At 35.9% G+C, this 8,692-nt stretch overlaps 1 non-coding gene and 1 pseudogene across 1 annotated transcript; one reads left to right on the forward strand and one right to left on the reverse strand.

Annotated features, from left to right (window-relative positions):
- The first annotated feature begins 804 nt into the window (after positions 1–804).
- On the forward strand, positions 805–923 carry LOC120610246 (uncharacterized; annotated as a pseudogene).
- Positions 924–7,856: 6,933 nt separating this feature from the next.
- LOC120609736 (5S ribosomal RNA) lies at positions 7,857–7,975 on the reverse strand. The gene has a single exon (XR_005654821.1). It is a non-coding gene; the product is annotated as a 5S ribosomal RNA (ribosomal RNA).
- Positions 7,976–8,692: the final 717 nt, after the last annotated feature.

Raw genomic sequence — 8,692 nt, forward strand, 5'->3', positions numbered from 1 at the left:
ATGGGAGCTATTTATTAATTCAAAAAGTATGCTTCTTTGGACTTTTGCTTCTCTGTTTCTTGATATCACCATTTTTTTTTCCCCCAGAAACTCAGACCTGCATTGTTAGTTGACTGTTTGACTGCTCCATCTAGACATCTTGCCCAAAGGCCAATGACACCATAAACCTATAATGTCTACAATAGAATCTGTCACCTTTCCCTTAAAATGCTTGTTAATAGTATCAGTCACACAGATTGGATTCCTCCTTCTGCACTTATATTATCTATTTACCAGAAATCACAAAGATTCTATATTCTGAGTATCCTTCATATTTTGTCTATTCTCACCCACATTATCCTAATATAGGCCTTTATAACCTTTCTACTTTGTCATTGTAATTGCTTTTTCACTGGTCTACTGCTTTCTCTCTTCACAAGGCAATATCCTGCACCTAGATTAATCTTTCTAAATTATAGCTCTGACAATAACCTGTTCAAATACCTACCAACTCTTTAATATCTACAAAATTCAGGATAAATTTCTTGTCTTTGCATTCGAGTCATCCTAGATATCATTGAACTACTTTTCTGACAGCATCAACAAAGTGCTGTCAAACAGAGACAAAAACTGTGACCAAAGCCCCCTTAGCTTTCCAATGTCACTGCTTTTGCTCAGTACATTCCCTATTGAAAACACCCTCTCTTAACTCTTCCACCTTTGAAAACTCTACCCATTAATCTCACACATGCATTTCTTTGTTAACATATTTCTTAAAAAAAAAAAAAATGTTGCATCCTACCTCTGCTGAATAGCCATAATCCAGTCTACGGCCATGCCACCCTGAATGTGCCCGATCTCGTCTGATCTCAAAAGCTAACCAGGGTCAGGCATGGTTAGTACTTGGATGGGAGACCACTTAGGAATATCAGATGCTGTAGGCATTAAAATTATATGCATAATCCTTTGTTAGTATTTGCCCATTAACGATTAGGGCAAGAAGGACTGAGCTTCATTCATATTTATATCTTTCTTGGCTTCTTGCACAAGGTACCATACATAGTAAGCACTCATGACATGCATGTGGAAATGAGTAACTTAAAACCAGAAATACGATGAAAGATATGACTAAAGATTTCTAAACATCAGCTAGTAGTTTCCAATCTTTTAAGATTTCAGTTTCTATAACTGTTTATTTTTTTACTCTATCTTGAAAATTCTGAATAATATTTTTTCACCAAGGAGGTCAAATGTATTTAAATTCATCAAATATTTGAAGTTAATCAAATATTAAAATTTGAAGTTATTAATATTTGAAGTTAATCAAATATTGAAAACAAATTTGTAAAAAAGAAAAATCTAAATTTCTGTATGAGTACATTAAATAACAAGATATAGCCTTCAATCTCAAAACAGCTAAGTTTGAAGTACAGATGAACCTAAATGTTTTGATGAGACATCTACAACTACTACAATGGTATATGAAAATATTTGTTAGTTACATAGTTGACAAATGACTGCTAATAACTCTGTGTTTTATTGTCAAAATTCACAGATAACACACAAGTTTGTTGCCTACATTGATAGCCAAAAAGTATTTTAAAAATATTTTTACACTCACAAGTAAATGAAAATAGTGATATAAACTTGGCATCAAAGTTCGAGGACACCTTCCTCTACTTGAAAGACCATGAAATCTAAAATCTTCTCAACTAGAAGCTTGGTCTTCTCCCTCTCCTACCACCACAATAGCATCTCTGTCATAGTATTTACATACATTAAAGTCAATTTAAAGCCAATTTTACAGCTTTTAAAAAATCTTAGCATTTTTTTTACAATGCCCTTGAGACCACCTGAGTCAATCTAAAATATGTCAAAGCAAAACATTTGGTTCAAATGCCTAAAATCAACAAATAATGACTCTTTCTCAGAGAAGACAATTCCATAATACTTTTTTTACATCTGCAAAGACCCTATTTCTAAGTAAGGTCACATTCTTAGGTTTGGGTACAACCTAAGTTTTAGGGGACACTATTCAATCTACCACAAGCAGTAAAATGAAATTTTTCCCATGGACTATTTGATCCTAAAGTAGCCACCGGGAAAAAAAAGACTAAGAAGAAGTGAAAATTAAATGGAAGGAAGAATCCTGAATTGGATGTACATAAAAAATAACACTGGGGTAATTGACAAAACTTGAAATAGTAACAAATGTTACTTTCATAATTTTTTAATCATCGTGTTTACATAAAAGTTATCATTTGGCAAAGCTGGGTAAAGAGTATATGAGAATCTCTTGATCTATTTTTGTGACCTTTTTCATAAAATTATTTCAAAATCAAAAGTTAGAAAAACACTTAAAAAGAGAGAACGATAATTTTGAGAAGCAAAAACCTGGGCAGACGCACCTCCAATTTCCTTCAAAATGTTATCTTTCCAGAATTAATGTATTCATTTATTCAAAGTATTAACCATTCTCGTATTACCAAATCTAAAATCTCTAAACTTGTTTTGCAGTTGGTACTGTTGGATTATCCCCACCTCTTCTCTGTTTTTTTAGCAATTGCCCTGGGAATTGATCAAATTGCTGAGATTTTTAATTAGGCTAAGTTATATGTATATTACTGGATTTACTTGCTTAAAGCAAAAAAAAAAAAAAAAAAATCTAAAGAAAAACATGTCCTGTTTATTACAAGATAATTATACAACTTAAAATTGCAATTTTGTCTTCATGAACCCAAAAGAAAAGCATAATTATTAATTATTACGATACCATTTAATCACTGCATTTGCAAATATTTGCTTTGAACCTAGTGACAGTTTCTATATTGAAAATCACCACTTTTGATGAAATAGTAAATAATTAGGAAACCAATGTCACAGTGAGTTTACACAGACATTATATCATCAAAAGGAGATACAAGTTTGACCTAGTTTTCCTGAAGTAAGGAATACCTCATAGTAACTGCTTTCTTTCACTTACATAACCTGGCTGCCAAGTATGATTCTTCCTTCCCTCTTATTTATCACTGTCCAAAACAAACATATCCACTTAGTCTAATGCAGGGCATTCCACTACTAGTGTTTCCCCACCATATCCAACAATCACAGACCACCATACCCGACAATGTAATCCAATGTCTCTTGTCTGAAAGTTTGCCTTTTACTTGGCCTCATTGATTAATTAGCTTGAACAGAAAACCACCCATAATACTCTCCAAACATACATGCAAGCTATACACACTCATCAACTATTTATAATATACATATAATTAAAAACAAATGAAAAGATGTCTACAATGATAAAGGAAAAAGTCCAAACCTCTTACTGCTGATTTCAAAGCTCTGAATAACTTGGGCCCCTTTCCAGCATCCTTTCTTGTTATTTCCCACAATGAATCCAACTTTTACTTGCCACTGTAAAAGCACTCTACACTGACATGCCTCTGCTTGGTGCTGATCCCTCTACCAGAAATCTCATCTATTCCACTGGCATCAATGAGTACCATTTTGCTGGAGACTTTCACATTCCTCATAGTTGCTCAATTTTCCTTTCTGAGTTCCAGTCCATGTTTTCAAATGTTTAACTGGTCTTAATTCAGTGTGATGTCTCAGAGTTCTTCAAATTCAAACAGACCCCAAAGAGTTTCTACCTTTTCTGCGATCCAAATGCATTCTGTGTTCTCTGTTCTCTATATCAGTGAATGGAACTACATGGCAGTAATTTCCCTAAGTCAGAAACTCAGTTTTACCATTAATTTTATTTTTTCTTATACATCTAGAGTATATTCAATGTTCTATCTTGTTGAATTGAAGACCTAGTAATCTCTTGAATCCATTCACTTCTTTTCATTTCCATTCTAATGCTCTAAATGGACACTATTTTATCTTTTTTATTATGTTTTAATCAGGAATCCCCAACACTCTGGCCACAGACTGGTACTGGTCTATGGCCTGTTAGGAACTGGGCCGCACAGCAGGAGGTGAGCAGCAGGTGAGCTACCAGAAGCTTTATCTGTATTTGCAGCCGCTCCCCAGCGCTAGCATCACTACCTCAGCTTCACTTCAGATCATCAGGCATTAGATTCTCATAGGAGCACAGGTCCCTGGTTGGGGACCGCCACATTAAGTATTTTCTCCACTCTTGTCTGTCCCCACCAGTGTGAGACAGAAGACTTTCCTGTGTACTTTTCCTAATATGGACATCGGCATCCCCCACTAGATCACATCTCTCTCTATTTTTTTACAACTGCACCTCCACGCCTGGTACACTCTAGCCCATATGTATATTTATTACTTTTGTCATTTTTTTTAAATGTATAAAGTAAGGGTAAGAAATTAAAAGTGATTATTTAGTTAGCTATGATAAAATCAATAAAAGTGAGTTGTATGATACAGCAAAAAAAAAAAAAAATCACTTTAAAAGAAATCTAAAACCAATGGTTTATTAGCTGATTTATTCAATTTTAGAATATAATAGAAGGAAAAAACTGGAATTGCGATTTGCATGTGTATGTAGTTTCCAGTTGCCCAAAAGTCATTTAGCTCTTTATTTCTACAAAGTCCAAACTGGACTGGCTGATTTGTTAAGACTTTCTCCCATTCTGGAAACTTGGCACATCAAAAGACCAGAGGGTCACCTATATCAAAGAATCTTGAGGATAAAAAAGATTTTTCACCTAGATAAAACCTAAAAGTCTCCATGGGATATTTATTTATTATTGGAACCTTATTCTAAGATCAAACATGTCCCAACTCAGCCAGATACCAATCTAAACTAGGTATCAATTGATTAAAAAGTGAGAAGCAAATAGATGAAACCAGTCAAATGCCAAGACTTAAACATTCTCAGTCTTGAAAAACGAGGTTGTTGAAAAACTTTCCAATTCACATCGACAAAAACTGAAGCAGCGTCCTGCTGTGAATCATGCAGGGGAGCGTGAGTAAAGTTAACCAATAAAATAAAATCAACAAAAAAAATCGAAGTCATTAAAATCAATAAGCAGCAAATCCATTGAAAAATCTGTTAAAACTCAGAATACCACTAATGTTTCTCTGTCCTAAGCTTTTACCCCAAGAGCTTCGTATTTGTAATAAGATGACACGCTGTCGCCCCCTTTAAAAACTAAATACTTCCCTCCATGATCACAGATAGAAAGAATATTTCCCATTTCTCTGATTTCTTATTTCGTTACCTGTTAGTTGTTCACAGAGCTCTTCCTTCCACTTCACAATTCTGGAAAGCAGGTAGGCTGGTCTTTTCTTTCTGCACACTTCCATGCACAATTCTGGCACAGCGTGAACAATTAAGCCTTAATGAATTGACTTGAAGAATATATCCAGCAAATCTTTTGTACTTTAAATTTCATTCTACCTGAGATCTTCTCATTCTAAAGAGAAACATTTCCCCTGCCGGAAGCTTTCAAACTTCGCTACAAAATTAAAATCACCTGAAAAGCAATTCAAAAAACCAAATTGGCTCCTCCCTAAACCAATCAAATCAGAGAAAGGCTCAAGCAAAGTCGAGTATGTGTAATGATTATCTTGGAGTGCTTATTAAAATTCAGATTTCTGAGCCATACAGCCAAAGGATCTGATTATGCCTAGGTAGGGCATTGGAACCTGCATTTTAAGAAGTAGCCTCTAGGTTGTAATCTTTAGAGTTCATGTTGAAATGGCAGTGCTGGATTCCGTCTCTTACATAATGCATCTTTGTACGGCTAAGCCTGGATTCAACATTTTAAAGGTTAATAAAGTTTGCAGATGTCTTCACAACAGTTGTGCACTAATTAGATTGAGGAAAGAATCCATTCAGGAAAAAAATATATTTTAAGTTAAAAACAATGCCTTTTAATAAGCCTCTGTTGTCACCACCATGCTAAGAATTGATAGCTGGGTTTTGCTATACTAAATTTAAGAACTATTAAACTTAATAACTATTTAATGCTTTGTTGGTGACTTGTTTTATGATAGTCCTACTCTACTAAGATCCTTAAGGTTATAAATGATTAGAAGCCTGAAATATGGAGTTATATCTGAATTTTAGTCCCAGCTCTATTACAGCCACACACCATATAAGGACATTCTGGTCAAGGATCTATGGCATATATGGTCCCATAAGATTATAATGGAGCTGAAAAATTCCTGTGGCCTATTGACATAATAGCTATTGTAAGGTCATAGTGTAAAACATTACTGTTTTGTACTGGTTTCAGTCTGATGAAATTGGATAGAAATGCCTGGGGATACTCACCTGGGCCCCATCATGTTTCCTGCAGACTTCTCTTTCTAAATCAAAGTTACAACTGGACGTCTCTCATGGTTCTTATAACAGTTGCAAGATGCTCTTTAGCAAAAACCATTAGGAAACTTCAAAGATTAAAAAAGAGTCAATTACTTACAAGCCCTGGAGCATACGAGGCCTGCCCGGAGCTCCCAGGCAAGGTTGTGGGAGGGGTAGGTACAAAGCCTGTGCTTCTGCCTTAATTGAGGTCAATCTTGGGGCCATAGGGTTTTTAAAGCTTACTCATTGGTGAATTTAAAACATAAGTGAGAATTTAAAGGTGGGAAGAGATAAAAAACAAGTAGCCCTAAAGGTCAGTCACTGAAATCGAGATCTCCAAAACAAAGGAACCTCAATAGGAGTAGGTGGACTGGCTCTTTATCTAGTTGTGTGGCTGACAGTATGTTTATTTGAGATTGCCTTCCTTGAAGTGGCATCCCCTCTTGTAAGTAGGTACCTGGGCAAGGCAATGGAAGCTTAAGTCAGGCATTTGCATTACAACAAGAAAAGCCAACTGTCAGGGCTAATACTACAATTACATGTTTGTGGTGATGCCAGCTGCAACATAGCATAGCACATAAATAGTATAGCAATAGTATGCTATACTATTTAGTTCATGTTAAGTGTACTCTGTGACTTTTACACAACTACGAAATCACCTAAGGACACATTGCACAGAACATATCCCTATGTGTTGAGTGGTGCATGACTCTCCTTTCTAATTCACATAAAGACATGCCCAAAATTTGCTCCTCTTTAAAGCATGAATACAAATGCACTTAACTCATAGGATTAGTTAATCTGAGGTCATTTATGAGAAATGTTTAGCACAGCACATGGCAAGCATTCTATATTTGTTTGTTCATTTTGTCCAAAAGCTACAAACTACTTCATAGTACTTTGTATACTACCTTGCAGCAGGCATAAGCCTGGACATTTTATAGCAATTGCTAAATATTTATTAATTTCACACTAGTAAAAAACTAACATTTTAAAAAATGTCTGCTGGACATACAGCACTGTGCTAATGCTTTGCATCCATTATCTTATTTATATATCACAACAAACTCATAGGCAAATAGGCAGATAGGAAATTTGCTCACGGTCAGAGTCTTCAAAGGCAGAGCTGAGATTTGAACCTACGGTTGACTTCCGTATCAATGTTCTTTCCATTATACTACACAGTGCCACTCTCAAGAGGAGCTCGCCTGCCCTTATTGTTATGCCTTCCCATGGAGTGATGAAACCACAGAGTCAAGAGAACATGCCCATCAGAGCTCCCAACCAGTTTTAATCCACACTCCCGTTAAATTACCCAGGACCCGAGATTTCTCTATTCAAACACCGCTGGGCCAACTAAGGCAGACTAAGGCACTCTCCAAGGCCTGAGAGACAGCCACAGGGAAGTGTGGTGGACTTGGGAGCTTCACTTTTTGGTGGTTTCTGGAAGAGATGAATGGAACAGGGCGGGAGAAGAGAAGGTGATAGGGTCTTCTCAAGCCAAACAGTCTGAGAGTCCAAGAAAGTTAAATTTACACCTTCTTTCTAGGCTGGAATAAAGGCATATTTTTTCTTTTTTCTTTTTTTTTTTTAATGCCTGCAGCACCTGGTCTTCCTAGGTGGTCTCCCATCAAAGTACTAACCAGGCCCAACCCTGCTTAGCTTCTGAGATCAGATAGAATCAGGCGTGTTCAGGGTAGCATGGCCGTAGACATAAAGCCATATTTTCAATGTAAGGAGATGAAATATGTTTTATTTACCGGTTTCTTAGGTTAATTTATAACTTTAAACTATTTAGACACATGGTATGTGGCCTTCTGTTAGTCTTATCCAGAACCCCATGAATGTTGTGGTGGGAGCATCTGTAAATAAATATATGTTGCTAGTTTTGCTTAGCAGAGAAAATCATTATTTAACTCAGATAAGCCTCAGAGAAAGATCATAAGCATAGCAATTATGGTTACCTTGCCTACTTCAAAAATACTTTGAAGTGATTTCTATTAAAAGATCAGAGGACATCAATCAAAATTTAAAAGAAAAATTCAACCACAAAAAAAAGAGGGAAAGAAATATGAAAATGGAGGATGACAGATATGATGAATAGCACTAAAGGGAACATACAATTAAATAGACTCTTCTATTGATAGAGAGAATCTTGGACGTGCTTGGCTTTAAGTTACTCAGTGCTGATAGTCCAGAGACGTGTATTAGGAGGAAGTCTCACCACCCAGTTAATATTACACAGAGTGAAGCCTCTCTGTGGTCATTAGCATAATTGGATATGCGGTTCTCTCCACCTGAAATTTTTCAAGAGCAAAAAGAGGAGCCAGCAAAAGCAAATGCTCCCTGTTAAACTCTATGCCCAAGAAGGTTTTTCTGCTCTATAAAACCATCTTTCATTCAATATCCATATGTGAAAGTATACACTGC

Source organism: Pteropus medius, unplaced genomic scaffold (genome assembly GCF_902729225.1).
Source record: "Pteropus medius unplaced genomic scaffold, Ma_sr-lr_union100, whole genome shotgun sequence".
NCBI classification, from domain to species: domain Eukaryota; kingdom Metazoa; phylum Chordata; class Mammalia; order Chiroptera; family Pteropodidae; genus Pteropus; species Pteropus medius.